This window comes from Hetaerina americana, unplaced genomic scaffold, assembly GCF_022747635.1.
Source record: "Hetaerina americana unplaced genomic scaffold, ioHetAmer1.1.p SCAF_24, whole genome shotgun sequence".
NCBI lineage: Eukaryota > Metazoa > Arthropoda > Insecta > Odonata > Calopterygidae > Hetaerina > Hetaerina americana.
In genome coordinates, this window is record NW_027286808.1 from 6,980,704 (window position 1) to 7,002,758 (window position 22,055).

At 39.0% G+C, this 22,055-nt stretch overlaps 3 non-coding genes across 3 annotated transcripts; all 3 read left to right on the forward strand.

The window, feature by feature from the left end:
• Positions 1-5,199: 5,199 nt before the first annotated feature.
• On the forward strand, positions 5,200-5,272 carry TRNAV-CAC (transfer RNA valine (anticodon CAC)). The gene has a single exon. It is a non-coding gene; the product is annotated as a tRNA-Val (tRNA).
• An 860-nt stretch (positions 5,273-6,132) lies between these two features.
• On the forward strand, positions 6,133-6,205 carry TRNAV-CAC (transfer RNA valine (anticodon CAC)). The gene has a single exon. It is a non-coding gene; the product is annotated as a tRNA-Val (tRNA).
• A 3,902-nt stretch (positions 6,206-10,107) lies between these two features.
• On the forward strand, positions 10,108-10,180 carry TRNAV-CAC (transfer RNA valine (anticodon CAC)). Its single transcript has one exon. It is a non-coding gene; the product is annotated as a tRNA-Val (tRNA).
• Positions 10,181-22,055: the final 11,875 nt, after the last annotated feature.

Below are 22,055 nucleotides of genomic sequence, written 5' to 3' on the forward strand. Positions count from 1 at the left end.
TTACCAGCAACTACCAAAAGCGAACAGTGAGAGAAAAAAATTATTCTTTTCAAGAACATCACACCTTTGTTTATATTACCCAATGGCGATCGACTCAAAATGAGTCCGGATCAATAATTAATACAATATTAACAAGCAGTGACCCATTCCTGCAAATACTTATTTCTGAATATTAAAGGCAGATTTTCATAATGGTAAAATTTCTGTACACCTTTACATACCAAGCTATCTATTGCTATGACGAAAATATGATATGTCTGCATTTACATTGCTGCTCAGATCTTTTGCCTGAAGAGCTTTTTGCATTGTAAGTATGCCTTATCGCGGAAAAGTAAAGATTAGTTGCATGAAACTATTAAGCCTTCGTCGTTTGTTATGTGTAGGAGCCGACATTATCATCTGCGCCCGTTTATGACAATGGCTCTTCAATAAAAAGAGAGATAATACATTTTTTATTCGCATGATTTCACGTCCAAAAATTTGACTTAATAATATATAGTTTAGCTTTCGCTTTATGTATTATGGGTATTTGGTTCAAGTTTCATTGATTTAAAACTAGTATTTAATCAGCTGCAATAGTTGCAACATGTTTAGTTAGCCTGCGGCAACTATGGGGTTAAAACTCAGCAAATAATACGCTCCATTCAAATTTGGTTGAAAAAACTTCATTCTCATGAGGCCTCGTTAATTCAGGAGGCCTGTACACAGGAGATCTGAGGAGAGATTTTTTCTACCCAATTTCACATATAAGAAATAGTTTAAAATGTATAAAGACGGGTGACAATCAATTTCAAAGGGAGGTAGACCTGGTGTTCCAGACACTGCCATTACGACAGTAAAAATTAACACCCCTACTGCTATTGTGAGAGGAGATCATGGAATAGCGTTAAAAGCACTATCAGAAATATTGAAAATTACATTGGGTATCCCCCACAAGTTGCATCAGAAAAATTGTACAAGAGACGTAATTGTGCGCTGTGGGTTTACAGACTGGTCATACTCGAATGATTGTACATTCATCAATCGGTTTGTCTACAACTGAAGTTAATTGTACTGGTAGATGATGATTTTCTTTTGATGGTTATTATTGTAGATGAAACTTGGCCACAAGATGTAGACACTAAGAGCTAGCAGCAAAATTTCGTTTGGAATTCTCCACCATCACCAACACAAAAAAAGCCAAAGTGGCTTCTGCTGGGTGAGTTATGGTAATATCATTTTTCAATAAAATTATAAAATTAACGTACCTATTGTCGTGAAGCAATGACAACGAGATAGCCGAGACCGTGAACTTGATCGACTGTTGGCTCGTAAAGAGGGGGAGGTAAAACAAAGTTACTAGTAAGTGAACGAGTGAGTCAGTGCGATTCACGAAGGTCTAACACACTCGAGTGATTCAGTGATTGCGAGCGGGAACTTGGGTCTGTTCTTTTTATTTTTATTGTTTTTATTCCAGTGTGAGTACAACGGATCCCTGGCATAGGAGATATCCTTTCAAATCCTGAGTGTGTGTGTGAATGCGATTCGCGATAGTGAATCCGTCCCGGCGTCGGCATTAGCCTACTCTTTTCGAAAGGCGCCAAGGGGTCCGCAGTTTAACGTCCCATCCGACAGACGTCGTACACACTCAAAGTGCTCTCCATAACGCACCTCAAGTAGGGATCGGGATACCAATGAAAAAATTTGCCGCCTACGGGATTCAAACCCGGGCCCTCGCGGTGGGAAGTCTGTACGTTAGCCACCGTACCATCCCGATCCCCACATTATAAATACAGCTACGAGGAACGATGGAATTAAGGGTTCAAAGATAAGAATTTCTTCTTTTTACACTAAATTACGCAATTTTAACCGTTTCACGGCCGTCACTATCCCATAAATTAAACGATTAATATTAGACTAGTAAGATAATTTTCCGTAATCGTAGAAATCATTGAGCCTAATACATATCGACACCAAATTTACCCGGACTAACTGCTGCTTGAAGAGCACGACGATGAACGAGATTAAGGGTAATATCCTCCAAATCGTACTACGCTTGCTCCGTGGAAACGAGACACCGCCGGGAGCTGAGCGTCCAATAAGCCGTAACTATTAGTAGCTCGTTGGAACGTAGCGATCGAGGTCACTGGTAAGCTAAAGGAGTGCCGCGGTGTTTATTTCCCGGCGATCCCAAGGCCGCCAAGGGGAACGGCATGCCTCTCGGGCGCAAGGGAAGACGTGGAAATGGACAATTAAACGCTGAAATCCATTACATTCTTACGCTAAATATTCTAATATCCCGGAATCACTCGATCTGAGCATCGCCGAAGTGTACTCTCGCTCAGTTTTCACGAGCGAAGGCAAAACTGCGAAATGCCTCCGGGAAACAATGGGTGTTCTTTTTTAGCATTGAAGATCACTTCCGCGTGGACATAAACATTTTTTCCGTCAACCGTGCTTCATATCGGAGCAAAAATTGTAGGTCATTTGAGCGGAAAGGCGTTGCCGATGCGGGCGAGAAATTTCTCCTCTCGTCGATCTTTATTCCTTTCCAAATGGGTGGGTATAATATTTTTTGTCGACTTTTCGCCGTAGGCATACTTCCGGATCCTTAACGCTTGAGACAAAGCTCACGTGACTCATTACAATCAGTATATCAAGTGTATAGGGGATGCAATTAATTGGTCATCTGCGTTCTTTGGCTTGAGTTGTTCGTCGAGACTTGGATGACTAATCTAAGAAATAATAACCGAAATATGACGAAAGCTACAAACAAATCAGTGATCGAATATTCAGTGACGTTGTGATTGAACTGAGGGGAAGATTCCTCGCCGTGATAACCCAATGTTATAGAGTTGGGCGTGGTCAGAAATAATCATGCCCGCATTGATTTACAGTTAATACCACTTACCACTTCAGAGTTTGTAGTTGTTTGTTGTAATTTAAAAAGAATCATCACGAAGGCTATTAACGGCAGCATGAACCAATGCTCCAACAAACTCCAAGGAAAGCATTTAATAAAATCTTGAGGATTTTTATCAAATAGACTATTTTCATAGAGGGAGAGGCTGATTAGTTTTGAAGTTGAAAGGTATATTGACTGAAACCTTTCGTTGCTCCTCATGCAATTAACTCTTAGACTCACATTATGGTTTTTCAGTCTGTTGTCCTTCATTTGACATTCATATTTCTATCGTAATCTTCCTTTTGAAATTGAATCGAATTGAATGCTGCTTTAAATTATCTCAGATCTCATGCATGTGAATCGTCAAGGGAAAAAAATAGTTATTGACGGCTTCACCATTGCTACTTAATTGCGTCCATGGTGTAATAATTGAAAATTATGTCGTGCATCACGCAGAGCAATACTGAGAAAATCTAGGATGATGAAGTTTTTTGTTGCAATATGAAAGTCAAAATTGTATTTTCATATCTCAATGGGATTTTTTCAGACATCTACCGGCCTTCAGCTCTTTTGGGAGAAAAATAACACCCAAAAGGTATGTTAACCACTTTCAATATGAAAAGGGAGAAACAATTACTCGATCTAAAATTTTCATTTATTCGTTACCTAGATCAATTTGTAAATCGATGCCCTACGTACGTACAATGCTACCGTCGTAATTACGTTGTTACTCCATAGTAAAAATTAACCGAATCTATTTGTTTCCCGGGTGCAAAGCACACAAGTCATTGATTTTTTAATTAGTGAAACAGAAGTCACAGTGAACGATGGCGATTGGAGTCGAAGCATGGCATACTTATCTATAGTGGATATGTAATTGATAATGTTTATATGAAAAAAAACTACTAAGGTGGAAATATAGAAAGAATAATCTCGCTCGGGAGACGGGTAATACTTCCGCATGCATTAGAAATTATTGAGATTGTTGCAAAGAGTGGGAATTAGATATTTACATCTTATCTGGGAAACATCTAACAATATCCAATTAAGAACATCAAATTTTGGAGCACAATAAATGTCTAGCATAATATCAATTTTCTGAATGAAACTAGGAAACGATTTGGATAATTGGAAAAATTTTAAATGCTCAGGAGTCACTTTTATCGCTTGGGTAAAACGTATTAGAAAAATGTGCTGATCACTCCACAGCAAACATTTCTTTGTTTGAGGGATTCAGGGTAAAAGCAGAACAAAATTGAACCAGAGGTTATAATTGTCTTAGATTGACCAGCTTGATGTTAAAATAAGTATTCCGGATTCATCGACGAAAGATTTGATTTTGGAATCAAATAAAATACAATGAGGGAACTTCAAATATACATCCTTAAATTTGTTACTCGGAAGAATGTTACAGCTTTTGTTAAAGAGATCAAGGCAAAATCAAATTTAAGAATCCTAACAATAATGTTAGAAGCCATTATTTTTAAGAATATTTCAGGTATCCACCGATTCCAAAATTAAAGTCTGGTGGCATTGCACCTACTTTTCAAACATTGTTTGCCTCGAAAAGGAACGGTAACATTCTCTCTCTCTGATCGCACTTGGTAGTCCTAATCCTTGAGATCCCTTCATAAATGATGTCCTAATATGGCTTTAATTTTTCCTACAACCAATGTAACGCCCAACATGATTGCAAAAAACAAACAGCAAAATAATAGCAGGATCAAGAAAATTAACAGTTTTAAAATCAAAATTGTTGAATGTTATTCAGATTAGACAAAGTGCATTATCACACAATGAAAGGAAGCTTGACTTTTTCTCTCAAGATCAAATGAAAAGTTTATTTTGAACATAAACGGATGCCATTTAGGGGATCCCCTTGTCGGGGGACACATCAAGGCACATAGACCAGTGGTTCCTCGATCTATTTGATATTCGGAAACTGTAGACGAAAATGTTTAAATCTTACCTTTGGTATGGAATATAAGTAGGCTCAACTTCCCGCATATTTTTCATGTCTCACAATTTTTGGATATTGTTATAATTTTATGAATATATTTGCATTGTGACTGTGCAAAAATGGCGAGAGAAAGCAAACAATTTCCTCGAATTAAACCACGACAGCGTACCTAACAGTAAGGTTTAGGTGCGCTTTAATAACAATAAATAGCATAAACATACAAATTGTGTGCTTCTCTTGGTCTCGGCTTATGTAGGTGTCAAACTGCAAATCTTCATGCGAAGGGAACCATCCAAAAATATTTTTATCAAAATATTAAAAATTGGCTTGAAAACGATTTCACACATTGAGCAAGGTTTCCGTAGTGTAGTGGTCATCACGTGCGCCTCACACGCGCAAGGTCCCCGGTTCGATCCCGGGCGGAAACAATTTTTTTCCCAATTGCGTTAGTTTGCTGGTAGCACAAAGGGAATGGTCAGGATACCAAATTGATTGACCGGATTGTGCAAGCCCAATGAGATATTTGAAAAAGACTTCGGCTCCAATTTATTCTGATATTTAAATAAATCTGATGTTTATATTAAATTAAAATAAATCCTCTATCTTCTCGCCTTCCGTCTTCTGGTATTTTTTTCCCGAGCAGAATTCGCGATCAGAAAAATAACTTATGTTATTACCACCGCCACACTAATCAAAGTACCTAACTATAGTTCGACATCTCCGTGGGCGGTAGCAGAATTACTAGCATAAGAGGATGCGCCGAAAAGAAATCATCCCCGATTATATTCAAATTTTTTTTCCTCCGTCATGATTCAAGGACTTGTATTTATCAAATTAAAAATTCATAAAATCTTTAAAGTTTTCAATTATATCACTGCAGATTTGCAAATATCCTCACATTTCATAAGGCAGAAGAGCAAGACAATGGGCATTCCTATCATGAATGAGTCAGCTTCTCCCGAAATTCTATTCGTTGGACTTCCGAATACACCTGCCATACGCCCCCCCAGAAATCTCGCTGGTTGTAATTCACATTTAGAGTGCTAATCAGGTTAGATCAAGTGTTCCAATTCAAAACTAATAACGAGCACGAATTCCACCGAGTAAAAACTTTCATACTGTTTTCCATTCTAATTCACATGCATACAAATTAACTACCATTACCACTCAACGAAAGGGGGTGATGTGGCCATTGCAACCATTACAACTTAGTAGACAAAGGAAAATCAGCAAATAATAGTTGGCATTTTCTGGATTTTTCTGAAAATTGCCTCGAGTGTATCTCATGGTTTCCGTAGTGTAGTGGTTATCACGTGCGCTTCACACGCGCAAGGTCCTCGGTTCGACCCCGGGCGGAAACATCTTTTTTTCCTTAGATAGCCACTCGGTGTCCGATTTCCTTTTAGTAATGATTTCCAACAAGAAAGGGAAGGCTTTTGGAGAAAATTAAGTAAAGAATGTGATTTCCACATTTTTCGGGCTGCGTCCGCGTATGTCGTTTAAATGTACAACAGTTTCGCCAGCTATCCTGCTGGCGTCCTCAGGTCAAGGATGAGAAGAAGCTTGTTGTCCCGTCTTATATAGGGAAAATCCGGCGCCAATACCGGGAAATTTCTTGGCCAACCAGGGAACGTCCTCATATTTGCGCGGAATAATTCTTTTCCACGCACTGTGGAGTGGATATCCATCCTCTCTGTTAAAATTTTTTTTCTGGCCTTTTAACGATTTCAATGGCCTCTCTGATTATTCTCTGGAAGTATTTTCCTTCTTTCGCTATTATTTTAGCGTCGTCGAACAGAATAGTGTCCGGGTTCACTCCAGGCGTGCTCAGCGATGGCCGATGCTCTAAACTGTTTGGCCTTGGTTGCCCTCTGGTGTTCACTCATGCGTGTTTTCAGCGCTCGGCATGTTTCACCGATGTACCATTTGCCACAGGAGCATGGCACTTGGTATACGCCTTCTGATATTAACGGTGAAATTCCATCCTTGGGTCCGGGTAGGGTGTCAGCTATCTTGGTGACGCAGTTGAATCTGGTCACCACATCATGCTTCCTTAAAGCCCTCGCGATTCTTTCCGAAGTCCCTGCGATGAAGGGGATGGTGACGTAAGCCTTCGGTCGTGGTCTGGAGTCTTCCTCCCTGTCAGGAACAGCGGTGGTTTGTCTCTTCTTTTCTTCCTTCTCGGCCCTTTTTTGGATCATATGAGCGCTGTATCCATTCCTTTGCAGGGCATTTGTCAAGTGTTTCTTCTCGTTGGCAATAGAATCGGAGTCACATATTTTATATGCTCGGTTGACAAGTGTGTCTACCAGTGAGGTCTTCTGACTGGGATGGTGGTGCGATGCAGCATTAAGGTAGCGGTCGGTATAATAGCGAAAGAAGGAAAATACTTCCAGAGAATAATCAGAGAGGCCATTGAAATCGTTAAAAGGCCAGAAAAAAAATTTTAACAGAGAGGATGGATATCCACTCCACAGTGCGTGGAAAAGAATTATTCCGCGCAAATATGAGGACGTTCCCTGGTTGGCCAAGAAATTTCCCGGTATTGGCGCCGGATTTTCCCTATATAAGACGGGACAACAAGCTTCTTCTCATCCTTGACCTGAGGACGCCAGCAGGATAGCTGGCGAAACTGTTGTACATTTAAACGACATACGCGGACGCAGCCCGAAAAATGTGGAAATCACCTACTCATCGCCGCGGAAACCTGCGAACGAACATTAAGTAAAGAATCATCATTTTTACAATGGACGGTATTGATTTTTATCATATTTATTATACTATCATGTCACAGTTTCAGGGGTACTATAGAGAAAATTCTTCATGATTGAAGAAGGTCTTTGGCTTTTATAATTGACACTAATATTATAATAAATTATTTAATTACCATGTAAGACTCTTTTATGTGAAAAACCAAGTGTATTATTTCATTATTTTATGATAGTGTTGAGCGTTATTTTGGAAGCTATCTTTCCCTCCGTCTCATCTCATCTGTCACTCCCGAAAAGAACTATGGTTATACAATGGTTGAAGTGGCAACGTAGAAATTTAATTCACTATTACGCCTGACAAAATTGGGGAATAATTACAACAATGATGAACAATTTCATTGAAATAGTTTTTTTTCCGTTTAAACACAAGAAATTTTTGTAACTAATTTAAACTGATATGAACGCATGTTCGGTTTCATTTTTTAATTATGAAATAAAAAGTAAAATGGTGTAGTGATGTAAATCAATCGACGATGAAATTAAACTTTTTCCCATCATATAGTATACCAATGACTGAAATAAAAAAAAACTTCACGATACTGAAACCCACGTCAAGTTACAGAAAGCTCGCATTGTTAAAGCTATTACTATAAAATATTTCATACTGTTCTCAAAAATATTTAATTTTTCATAATTGAAAAATCAATGAAATTGATAAACTGAAAAAGATCCTTCCCATAATCGACTATGTAACTAAAAAATTGTTGCCCATGGAACTATCCAGAGAAAAAAACATGATGTGGATGAAAACCTGATGAAATTTCGCTGGAGACCGTTACGAGCAGAGCAATCTCACTAAACGCGGTCGCATTGGAATAGCTTTCACATAATAGTTATTTGTTACCACCTCGGGGCATTAGCTTCAATTTTCTTGCTATTCTGGAACGAAATCGTTCAGAGGAATATAAATGTCTTTTCCTGAGGCCAAGGCATTAGAATTCTGCATCGAAACATTGGATAAGTTTGAATTAGCGTGGAATAACTAGAACATATCATCTGCTTGCTCTCTTTAGGCAACTAATGTCTAAGGTATCCTTCGAATAAATCGACGGATAATGCCGGAAGAATTCAAAGAGATGCGTTTGAAAAAAGGTGAAGTACATATACTGGACAGTATTGAATCGCCATTGTGAACATGGGCAGTGGATCAGAAGAGAAAGTATCTATTCACTAGGAAACGATATAAATGTCGAAAAAGGGAATGAAAAACAAAAATTCAATCATAGAATCAAATTTGATTCTTGAATATGACGCGCAAATGAATGATTTTCACACAGGAGTGTGGCAGGCCGTTACTAAACATATTTAGCCACCTGCAAAATCTATTGCACAAAAAGGGCCACATAGTAATAAAATGTTCGTTTCACATAAATTCTCGAAATATTGCCTAAAGGTGTAATTTCCAATAAGAGTAAGATTTTGAATTGAGAAAAAAGTCAATAAAGTAATGAAAATAGCCATCCAAAATTTTACATTTTGAGCGCAAATCTTTCTTCTATATTGAAGCCATAGGCAAATCAAAATATGTCGCGATTTTTTTGATAAATCACAGGGAAATTTTCAACAAAAGAGGAAGTATAATACATTGCTGATATAAGCGGAAGGTATTAAAAATAACTTACATTTGTTGGCATTAACTTAAAATTGATGACATAAAATATATTTTTATATTTTTTATTTTTTTGGCATTAGATATGATCATAGAATTTATCAACCCGTCAAATAGACTAAAAATATTATTTGAAATATATTTATATAAATCTGTGCCAATTATCACATACATAGATAACTTCACAAGCTATGAAATATTGTCCAAAAAATGTTCACAGGTTCAAGGTAATAGAATAAATGCACACACTCATTCTTTCCCCGTAGAATTAGCGATCACAACAAAAATTGGGTCAACTATTGCTCGCATCAAATACATCAAATCAAAGGCCCTAATTACAGTCCGACATCTCCAAGAGCTCTGGCAGAATTATTTGTAGATGAGTATTTTAAAGTTTTCGATTAAATTGGAGCAGATTTCAAATATTTTCATTTGCTCCATGAGCCATAAGAGTGGAAGACATTCAACGCCCTGGGACCAATGGGAATCCCCTAAATAGATATAAATGCATTTGTTCAGCCAAATATATTTTAGATAAGCTGCCAACATCACCTGCCGCACGCCTCCGAGGATTCTCTCAGGGTGTGGCGTAGATGTATATTGCAAATCAGGACAGACCAACCAGGTGTCCAAAAACAAAACCATTAATACGCAGGAGTTCCATTGCATAACAATGCTTTGCGTTCATATTGTCTTATATTCAAATCAAATGTTTACCAAAAGACTACCATTACCACTCCGCAAAGGGAGATAAGTAATGTTGTGCTCATTACAACCATTATCACCCTGTAAACCGAGGTAAATCCTTCTAATAACGTAAAAATATCATTCCGAATTCGGCTAAATGAAATTTGTATCAATACTTCCACTACATGTGATAACTGTTTCCGTAGTGTAGTGGTTATCACGTGCGCCTCACACGCGCAAGGTCCCCGGTTCGATCCCGGGCGGAAACATTTTTTTTCTCTCTTTGAATTTTTCTATAAATGTGCATTTCGATATCCTGTGTCAGTAATATTTAGTAAAACTGACACCAATTTTTGTTTCACAACTTCTTCCTCAAATTTAAAACAGTTGATCTCATGGCATATTTGGGTCGCTCTTTCTCACACTAGTCACAAACATGATTTGCAATAGCATTTTCTATGGCCTGATATTTGAGCGATTCTGAATAACGACCGAGATTAAGCAAGAGATATTCATTAAAGTAGAATAATGGAAAAATCTATGTCCAATGCTTTCCCTTTTTTTGGCCCATGCTACTTAACAACAAGTCCTATTGATAAGTTGGGGTTTCGAACGCCTTTATGTTATCAGAAAAGTTCGATTATATCATAAGTGCCATAGCCAGGTAGGTTTATTCCTTGCAGCATATACCCTTTATCTTAACGATAAATTGAAATTGCATTCGTAGAGAAAGGTTTTCGGTAAATAGAAAACAGTTGATTGCATATGTAAAACGCATTTCGTTCTATGAATGAATTACACACAATACAAGCAAATGATTGAAAAAGTAACAGTCAGAACTGCCAACATCTTTTGTAGTGAGGATTTTTTATCCATTGTCAGGAGATAGCTCTAAAAGTTAGTTTGTTTGAAGAAATAATTTAAAAATAATATTAATAATACTCAGTACTTCCAAACCAATGCTCGTTTTGGACCGTTGTAAGAATTGACCAAGAAAATACATTACGCAACTCATTAAAACGTATTATTCAATTTCAGACCTGGTTTCGAACTGTTGACCATCAGTTTAGCCTACGATTTCATTCCCCACAGGTCTTAACCAAACGATGAGGTCCCTCGGTTCCCATCATGCTTCATTCCTCACAGGCCATGCCATCATGCTGTCCCTAACCGTGGAGCTCTAAGGTAATGAAAAAAATGAACCACACGAACTCTACTACGTACCACTCGCAGGATAGGACAAAGGAATGGGGGGAGTAAAATAGTGAATCCACATCCACCAGTCATATATAAAATGAAATCATCAATTTAACGCCCAATTTTGGTTGCGGAAACAGTACGCAGCGCCGCGAGAATCGTATTACCGAAGCGCCGTCGGCGCGAATTGTCCCGAGCGAATTCTGACCTTGTCGAAGTCATGATGAGCCAAGAGTCGAGCACACAGGGCGATTTCGCAGGTCACCCCTTGACACTGTCGTTGCTCTCCTGATTTGGAAGGCAACGTTTTCAGTCCCCCGGCGACGTCGTCTCTTCACCGCCCTCCACGCTTCGTTGATTCACCGCGGAGCGCGTCGTTCATACGGCCACCAAGCGCCATTCCTCAGATTTGTCACGAGCGCCACGTAAACAACCCCCCCCCCTTAACTTCGCCTCTTCTGAGATTTAAGCAGGTGGTTGTCAATGAAACGTCACTTCGAGAGACAGGAAATGCGTGAATGCATTTGATATTATGGTACGCGGGAAGTGCATTTTCACGTCAATTAGACCACATAGGGAAGACGCGTTAAGTATTCGTATTCATCGAGAAGAATATGGTTTCTAGAGTTAGATCAATCCGAATAGGATAATAAAATCTATGAAAAAATTCTTTCGGTAAGAAAATATTCCAAGGTCATATGGTCTAAAATGCTAAAGAAACATTGGTGTTGAGGATTCGCAGTTTGGACCATGAGAGAAATGGACTTCGCAAAATTAGTAATTACAATAAAACTTAAGTTTTTTATGGATAAGGTGTTATCCAACTATGCAGCATTGTAAGCAAACAAAACGTTTTACCATTTTTCATTTCCTTTCATAAACAAAAAAATATATTCATATCGCCTATGGTGAAAGTAGGATAAGATTTATTTTTCTCAACATTTTCCATGGGTGTAATCCTACGCTGCTTTTGGTCATCAACATAATATCAATTTTTCCGGTCTCTTGCTAACTCTATCGGCAGTGTTGAATTCTGATTTTCAGGTGGCTAATGGCTCCCCCGAACACAATGGTCTCCTTGAGCCTTTCAGTACTGTGATAACTGAGATTTCACTACCGCATTGCATTTCTCTAAACTCGAAACCTTATAGATCGTATTTTACGAGACTACTTCCTTATGGATAGTATTGCATTCCTACATCTCATGTTTTTTTAAGCAATGAATATTTTTAATGGTCGAGTTACCCCACCACATGAGTCCGAGTGAACAAAAATATATACGAGTATGTGACAGGTTGGAGACTGGTTAGGATTTTTTATGCTGCCAATGATTTACACCGTTCCCTTTCGGCGTAAGAAAAGTAAAAACATCTGATTTTGAGTGATTTCAGGAGACTAATACCTTTTCCTAATTTCTACACCCTGTCCTTACGTATTACTTTCGCCTCTGTCACCTACATACAATACAACATACTCTTTTCTGTTCCTTATACTTCTAATATCTCTTCTCTTCGACCAAATTCCCTCGAAATTTCCCAATCTATTCCCTACACTAGAACAATACGTACATTTAGTACAATGCGTACTTTTTGGCGAATCGACTCTCAGTCATTCTCCCAACATGAACAAACTAGAGTGGCACCCTTCTTTTTTCTGATTTAATTTTAAATACATTAAACCCCTCATATCAATACATTTGCCTCTTTTAATAACGCCGTTATTCTCACTCGGAGCCGTTAAGGCAGATTTACTTGAAAGGCTTCGTCAATATCCGTGGACACATTCTTTCAAGTGAAAGACGGAACTTTGAGAGCTGTACACGAAGCTGAGTTAAAGGTATATGGCAAGATATCCAGGCACTTTTTTTCCTTAAAAATTTTTCGAAGGCCAAGTTTAAATAAATCACTACAAAATCGCCGCGTAAAAGAGGGATACGTTTAGAAACGGACCGAAAAAAAAGAATAGCGGAACATGCAGACGGTTGGACTACGATAAGGAGTTATGAAAAAATAGAAAAAACCAAACAAGTGCCCCACCCACTTAGCGAGACACTCACAAGCTGCCCACCATTTTTAACCCATCGCGTTACCCCCTGGATGGGACACATGTGGGACGTGTGTTTGTGGGGAAAGGGGCGGAAAGATGGCGGCTTGGCATGAGTAGGATGAGGGGACGGGGGTAAAAGGAGGAGAAGGAGGGAGGGAGGGGTTTCTCCTCCTGGTGAGAACGGAGCGCCAGGGATGGCAAACATGGGGTACCAGCAGAAAACGGGACTGCAGTACGCGATGCGGGAAAACTGGGCCGAGACGGGGAGTTGGGGGAAGGGAGAGGAGGTTGGGAGGGGCAGACCTCGGAAATGTTGTCGGGGAGGGAAACAAAAGGTGGGCGTGTTGAGGGAGATAATGTTATGCGAAGAGATTGATGCCCCGCTTCAACTTCTTGCACTCCGTCAGAGAAGGAGAGAAGTGCTTGCTCGTTTCGTATTACAACAACCACTTTATTATTTATCACTTACTCATTTCCTCAATAGAGATTCACGAACATTCAAACATCTTTGAATGCTTGAAACCTCGTAATAAGGCAATTGAGGACGGGAATGAAGGTGGAATTTCAATGGAAGAAAATAAAAATCTAATAGATACATTTTCGCAAGATGTGTTGGATCCAAAGTTTACGGCCGAAATATTCGAGGGTATAATAAATCTTGCCATGAACATAAATTTCAGTCACCTTCATCATGTTCCGACGCTCATTCCAAATTAGTATTGATTTGTCGATTGGAAGGTATTGAGGATGACATGGAGCATCTAAAAAAAATCGAAACATTCATATTATCATCGTTCCGCAAACTCACGTTGGAACAAAGGCTAATTTGAACTTAAGCAATGTAAAGTTTTTATTCGCCTTAAAAAATTGCATTCTCATCTTAATTGATCCTACCCTCGCCCTATGCTTTTGTCTACGCTCCCAACAGAAAAATAACCAGCTCAAATGAGTTACCAGGATAAGCAAACGAAGTAAGACATCTTTCAAGCGCAAGTATGTATACATTTTAAAAATTAATCGCTTAAGTAAGGACCCACCATTGTAAGATGCTAGTAGGGGAAATGGGAATGAGGAAGAAAGTGAGGCAAGGGAGGGAGAAGGGGTGAGGGGAATGTTGGAGGTCACGAGGAGTACAAAAAGACTTGAGCAGTTTCATATGGACGGAGGCGAAACGATAGGTGGGAGAAGGGGAACCGAGAATCGTCGCGGGTGGTGTCGGTCGAGGGGTGGAGGGGAGAGAGAGGAGAGGGGCCGGAGGGAGAGGGACGGAGCTTTCAAGGTACTGGTGATGATGATCGTGACTGAATGGAAGGGGGGAACATGGATAGATGTTTGGCTTAACAACTCCCCAACAGATTTTCTATTAGCACCGAGGTAATTGTATTCTTGGCATTAAACAACCATTCAGAGTTTGCTCGTTTAAAGGGTTGACTTTTCAATGGGAAAACACAAAAATAGGAAAATTCCATCGGGGGAACAGTTATACTCCGCGTAAAATATCAAAATAAAATATTATTATGGACTTAAATGTTCCTTTTGATTGGTTAAAGGAGACCTCACATCAAACTAAGATTATGGTGGGGGTAAACATTACACTCATTCAGAGAATAAGGGCTTAGTTATTTTACCTATGCCTTCCATAGCGACTCAGAAATATCCCACCACCAGAAACTAGTCCAGGAATGGTCAGATTGACCGTGTCCAGAGGCTTCACAAGGAAATCATGCCTGGACTGCCCAATCAACAATCGAACGATCAAGCCGATGGGGACGTCTTTATTCTCTTTTAATATCTGGGGCGGTACTGTATTGGATTTAGTATTAAATTAGTGTACATTGCCGTTTTTACGTTCGAAACCATTAGTCGTCGAATCACGCTCGTCCCTACGGGGATAGGAGAGATGAGGAACATCCTCAGCTGGTGGGGAGGGTAGATGGAAGTGATTTCGACCTTGACACTTCCGAAATGTTTACGGCCTTCTTCGCGGCTGGGAACTAAAACCTAAGCTGAACACGCGTCGCAGATATATCCTTCGGCAATGGGACCGCAATGTCACGCACGGGAATCGCAACACATGCACCCGATGCCGTTACATAACGCCCATATCCAATTTTATAGGGAGCTGGTTCATAAAAGCTGGGAAACCCATGACAGTGTACACATTTTATTTAAAGCAGCGGCATTTTTGCAAGGGATAAGATGATATTCTGCCTTTTTTTGGATCCATCCCCACGAAATACGAGATCGAAGAAAGTATAAAGAACTCTTCACAAAAATCGACAGACTCGACTATGACTTTGTGGATATTCGAAATATTGGGTAAAAAAATTTACCAAATAACTTTTTTCACAAAAGCATTGCTTAATAACTTAACTTCCGAATTTTACCGTTCATTTCCCCTAAAATTATAATTTTAATCAATTTAATCATAGTGGAAATGAATAATACCTAGTTATTTGTACTTCGTGCAAGACCTTCAAATTTGGTCATCGTAACTCCTGGCGTTGAGGTTAGATTCACAAAAAAGCGGCCTGGGCCGAGACCTCTTTTAAGGGCCGTTACAATGCGAGTCAATACACTCGCTCATGAAAAATTAATTTAATAAATGGCGAGAATTACAGTTTATTTTCATTTTCCACTTAAACGAGTGCAATAGTCACCTCAGGGATTGCCTGAAATTTACTATCCAAACCTCACGCAACGCAGGGGAACTGGCTAGTTTAATCAATATTGTGGCCTCGAAATATACCTGAGCAAACGCCAGGAAGGCTGAACTGTCTGCCTGTGGTTAATAAATATTGAAAAAAATGTATAGTTGGATAAAAAAATACAGCTGCAATTAATTGTGATCGTCTCTCCCACACTCTCGGATTATAATTATAAAGTTTGAATAGTAGTAATTCCTTTGAAATTCCTGAAAAATAAATAAACAAATATATTTAAAGGATTGAAGTTATTGTTCTTTTGCTGTACTAAGTAGCATTGCAAAAGTTCGAAAAATAATGATGAAAAACGAGTTCTATGCTTGTAATTTTTGGTTCGGAGGATTTTGGTGAATCTTAATTCGTAATTTTTTTGTAAAATTTAGTTCAACAGTTCTTACTATAATACAAAATTATTATTATTTACATTTAGTTCTACGCTGAATCTTAATTTGAGAGCTAGTTGAGGCCAAAATTGGTGGAATCGGTTATGATAATAGAACAATTTCAGAGCGTAAAAATCATTCGCCTTGACTGGGACTCGAACCCAGATCCCTCAATATCCGGTCGAGTGCTTTAGCCACTTAAGCTACCGAGGCGTCCTCTTAAACTCTGAAATTTTGGGGCTTTTAAAGGAACTAGATGTTATGACGAAATACCGTACATACAATGTCACATGCATTCGTAGTCGTGCGCGAGGCGCCACTGTCCACGAGGTTAAAAGCCAACTTTAAACACGTATGGTGTTTTCCCTTTGACAAATTCCAAAGAAACTGCGGGAGATGCCGCAACAGTAACTTTTAACGGAGTCATCCGCTAATGTGCATTTTAATGCAACAATTTCAGAGCGTAAAAATCATTCGCCTTGACTGGGACTCGAACCCAGATCCCTCAATATCCGGTCGAGTGCTTTAGCCACTTAAGCTACCGAGGCGTCCTCTTAAACTCTGAAATTTTGGGGCTTTTAAAGGAACTAGATGTTATGACGAAATACCGTACATACAATGTCACATGCATTCGTAGTCGTGCGCGAGGCGCCACTGTCCACGAGGTTAAAAGCCAACATTGTTGCATTAAAATGCACATTAGCGGATGACTCCGTTAAAAGTTACTGTTGCGGCATCTCCCGCAGTTTCTTTGGAATTTGTCAAAGGGAAAACACCATACGTGTTTAAAGTTGGCTTTTAACCTCGTGGACAGTGGCGCCTCGCGCACGACTACGAATGCATGTGACATTGTATGTACGGTATTTCGTCATAACATCTAGTTCCTTTAAAAGCCCCAAAATTTCAGAGTTTAAGAGGACGCCTCGGTAGCTTAAGTGGCTAAAGCACTCGACCGGATATTGAGGGATCTGGGTTCGAGTCCCAGTCAAGGCGAATGATTTTTACGCTCTGAAATTGTTGCATTAAAATGCACATTAGCGGATGACTCCGTTAAAAGTTACTGTTGCGGCATCTCCCGCAGTTTCTTTGGAATTTGTCAAAGGGAAAACACCATACGTGTTTAAAGTTGGCTTTTAACCTCGTGGACAGTGGCGCCTCGCGCACGACTACGAATGCATGTGACATTGTATGTACGGTATTTCGTCATAACATCTAGTTCCTTTAAAAGCCCCAAAATTTCAGAGTTTAAGAGGACGCCTCGGTAGCTTAAGTGGCTAAAGCACTCGACCGGATATTGAGGGATCTGGGTTCGAGTCCCAGTCAAGGCGAATGATTTTTACGCTCTGAAATTGTTGCATTAAAATGCACATTAGCGGATGACTCCGTTAAAAGTTACTGTTGCGGCATCTCCCGCAGTTTCTTTGGAATTTATGATAATAGAATATTAACACAACATAGACTTTGCGTTCCACAGTAAGTACATTTATTATACTAGACTCTTACTGTGTTTATAATTGTCCTTAAATAATTTATCCTCATGGTGTTGACTTATTCATATTTGTCAGAGACAAATATTAAATTATATGATTTTTATAAAAGGTAAATCAAAAATCCATTTCACCTTCACCTTCTTGCAAAAACATACTTATTTATCAAGTGAAACTTGAGGATTAAAAGAATATGTATTTAAAAATTCAAGGTGAGGAACGAGGAAGCGTATGAAAGAGTAAAGGAGAAGAACGAAAATTGGAGCATGATAAGAAAAGAAGAACCAGATGGTTATGAGTACACCTTGAGAAATAAATAATGGATTAGTTAAGAAATAAACAGAGGGGAACATAGAAGGGGAAGGCTGAGGACCAAGGTCGAGGGGCAAATGCGTAGGCCAAGTGGAGAGGGATTTTAGACGGATGAGCTATAAGGGCACACAAGAGCATTAGAAAAGGAAGAGTGGATGTCTACATTCAGACTGAAATTATCACCATGATGATTTATAGATTTAAATTAGCCGCGTGACAGCAGCATGTATAATTTAAATTTGAACAGTTGAAAAGGAAACACCCAAATCAATTCCATCGTTGTATTATGGCTCTCCTCGAGGAATGTGGATTTCGTGTGGGAAATGGAACATCATCCCGCTTAAGAGACTTATTGATTGCTTTTGAGAATTTAAAGGTATCAACGAAACATTTTCTTTGTCGCAATGCATATAAACGGCATCACAGACACATACGCTAGACTTAAAAACATTCCCATAACTTCCAGAAAAACGTTCACTTGTAGCTTAGATTCAACGGAACGCATGTAAGAACAAAAGTTAAACTATAGGCTATGAATTCTAGCCGCTGACCAAAATATTTCATGCGACACAATTTTGGTGGGCGATGAAAATTCTTATAGGAATGTAAAATGATTAAATTTTAGCCAAGGGTTACACATATTTTTCCAATATAAGCGAGCATGCTTGCTTGCTTGCATCCCCTGCTACAAACCGTTTTGGTGGGCCGAGGATATTTACATGAAACTAGGTACTCTAGGGGGAGCAATGCGTTTGGTTTTTATCTCAAACAATTAAAAATAATACGCCGATTGAAATTAAGCTCCTATACAATTTCCGTGCAGAAAAAATGACTTCTCACACAATAAGAGAGGCAGACTAAACCATTTTTTCAGACTCATGAATTTCTCGGGCTCGTATTGAGATCTTTTTGATTTCCATTGAACCCCTGAAGTGCAGAAAGAGAAGAACTTTTGTGGTGACTCCTAAATTCCATCCATAAGTGAGCTAACAACTGAGCGCTTGAGTTCTTAGGGTAAGCCGGTAAGACTAACCTTTCTGGATAATCTGCATCGCAATCCTGCCTTCATAAATAATTCAATTCAGATCTGCATCTGACAATCAATTGTTAAACTCAGGTAAGTTGAAAACAAATATTATTTCCAGTTTTTCAGTAGAAGCGTCGGTTCATAAGACTATTCACAAGATACATAATCGTTGGTGGGTCTCAAAAGAGCCTTCAAGGGTTTACATTTATTGTACGTGTTTGCAAAATCAACAGAGTTTTATAATAACAGGGACGACGGGTTTTTCAATTTTTCACTTAATACTATTATGTATACTAATAAGTATATATATATATACTTAATATATATATATATATATATATATATATATATATATATATATATATATATGTGGTATAATTATGTATAATATTAACTGGAAAATTGTAATATTTTTCGTCTATGTTATAATGAAACAGTTCCATCATATCACATCTAAACCTGTAATTTATATCAACAGAGTTTTGCTCGTGCTGAGTCTCATAGCACAAGTAAATTTGTGCCACGCTAAGTTTCAGTCAACTAGCGTACATAATTACATATACATATATGACCCACGACCCACACACACACACACACACACATTTATGTATATATATATATATATATATATATTTACTCTTGTGATCCGTTCGATTCCGCCTTCCCCACCTCTATTGTGTTCGTCCTTTATATGTGTTCCTATCCCTTTTCCTTATATCTGTTTCTGTATATATGAGTATATATGAGTATATATATATATATATATATATATATATATATATATATATATATATATATAATATATATGTATGTATATATGTGTTTGTGTGTGGGTCGTGGTAGTCCAGGGGGTAGAGCGATGGACTACTGGCCGGAGGATCCTGGGTTCGAGTCTTGGGCAAGTCTCAGGGCTCCGGGCAGGGAAAAGACTGTCCCCCTACCCTGATGTGTGAACACGCCGGGCGTGGGGAGAACTCTACCATCACCTACCAAACCGACCTTCGGTTTGGTAGGTGATGGTAGAGGAAATATACCTGTATATATATATATATATATATATATATATATATATATATACAGGTATATTTCCTCTACCATCACCTACCGGAGGGTCCGGGGTTCGATTCCCGGGCAAGGCACTTTGGGCACCTGCAGATCCACCCAAGCTTAAGTGATTTTTCGGGTACCAGGTCTTCCTGGGAAACCATAACCGGCACAGGGAAAGGAGCTGGCCCGCCTACCCTGATGTGTGAATTTTCACACGCCGTATAGGGCTTAGTACTGGGTGAACTCTACCATCACCTACTAAATCGACCTTCGGGTTGATTACTGTGTTTATGGTTTTATATAAAATTTGTACGTAAATGTTTCAAAGGCCCCAGCTCCACCTTTAAATTTAAAAAAATTATCGCTCACTCAGTAATCTTCAACATTTGGCAGTCCCCGCGTGCACCCGTAGTATCTTAGGATCACCCTCGACCCGTTTTTGGGCGCCCTTTTACAAATTTGCCCATAATTAATGCTTGATGGTTTGTTCGCCGCGTGCAATCGAAGGGAGAAACGTGCCATCGTACTTAAATACAGTTGAAAGATATAGTGAATGAGTGGAAGACTAATTGAGTGTAGTGATGGAAAAGGACAGCGATTGCGGGCTTTATTTAATTCGCGAGGCGATTGAAAGAATGAACGTTTTTTTGCAGAACGTTATTTTGGAATATTAACTTTAACAAATCCATATTTGAGGTTCGTCTTACGATTCACAAAAATGTAAGTGAATATTGGCGTTATTATTTTTTTCGCGACTCGGCAACATGTGCCCGTCCTTTTCGTGAATACTCGTACGGAATTCATCTCATTTTAATGGGCAAATTTCTGAAACTGATCACGAAAGCTTCTGGGGGGCAAGCTTCAAAAAGCAATAAAAACCATAGTGGATTTGGATTCTTCTCACCAGTTTAGTTGGAGTTGATTTATGAGGGACGATGAAAAATTATTTGAATATTTTACTTACATATGAATGGAGGTTCTCTAAGACGTATAGTCAGCTGGCGCTCGACTGGCAGACCAGATGCCGCCGGTCGTAATCCCTTTAGTGGCGTGGATGATTCTCGTCATGAGATGATTTACGCGCATGCAATGATCGTAGCGATCATGATGATTCACATCTTGATTAAACTTTTGGCTTAGATGAATGACAGTCGGGAGTCCCGAACTGAAAAAAGAGGTTTGATTTTTCGTTGCTTGCTTATAATAAATCATAATGAAATTTGTAGCTAACTTAACATGCAAACATCTACACTCGCCCCGACAGTAAGCAAACAAAATCCTCCGTTGTGACATTCTCACGAAGAGAGTTGGTGAAAGGTGAAATGGTGATAACATTTTTAAAAATGCCAATGATAACACTTGTAAACAGGTTTTCTTTACAGATAATACCCACGGTTTTCAATGAATAGTAATAATTCAAAGAAACGAAAGCTCTTGCCTGAGCTAGATGCATAACATTTTTCACCTAGAAGTATTTTTCTAAGTAATTTCTTATTCCTTTAGCCAGAGAGACTGGTAGATAGCGAGCAGGATCCCTCGGCTTTTACGTTCAGAAGTGGGATGTTGGGATGATGACGCGTAGAAAAGGGGCACGGAAGGGGTTGAGGCCGAAAGCTGCGAGTCCTGAATACGGAACCCGAACTATTAGGAGATGAATGGAATGGGAGGATTCGGAGGCTTTCTTATTCCTGGATCAAAAAAATCACCAAAATGAAATCACTATTTCATTTACTATAACTTTTAAACGCCCGATATGATATTCTATGTGTTCTATTAAATTAACATAAATTAATTGATAAGAGAAAAAATATGCGAAAGGAAGTAAGGGAACAGAGCAAGATTATTGCACCTTTGATTGACTTTACACCTTGAAAGTAATTTTTTTGACGTAGACCCTTTGGGCTTCAGGGGCTGCAGTGGAGTTCTGAGTAGGAGAGCTT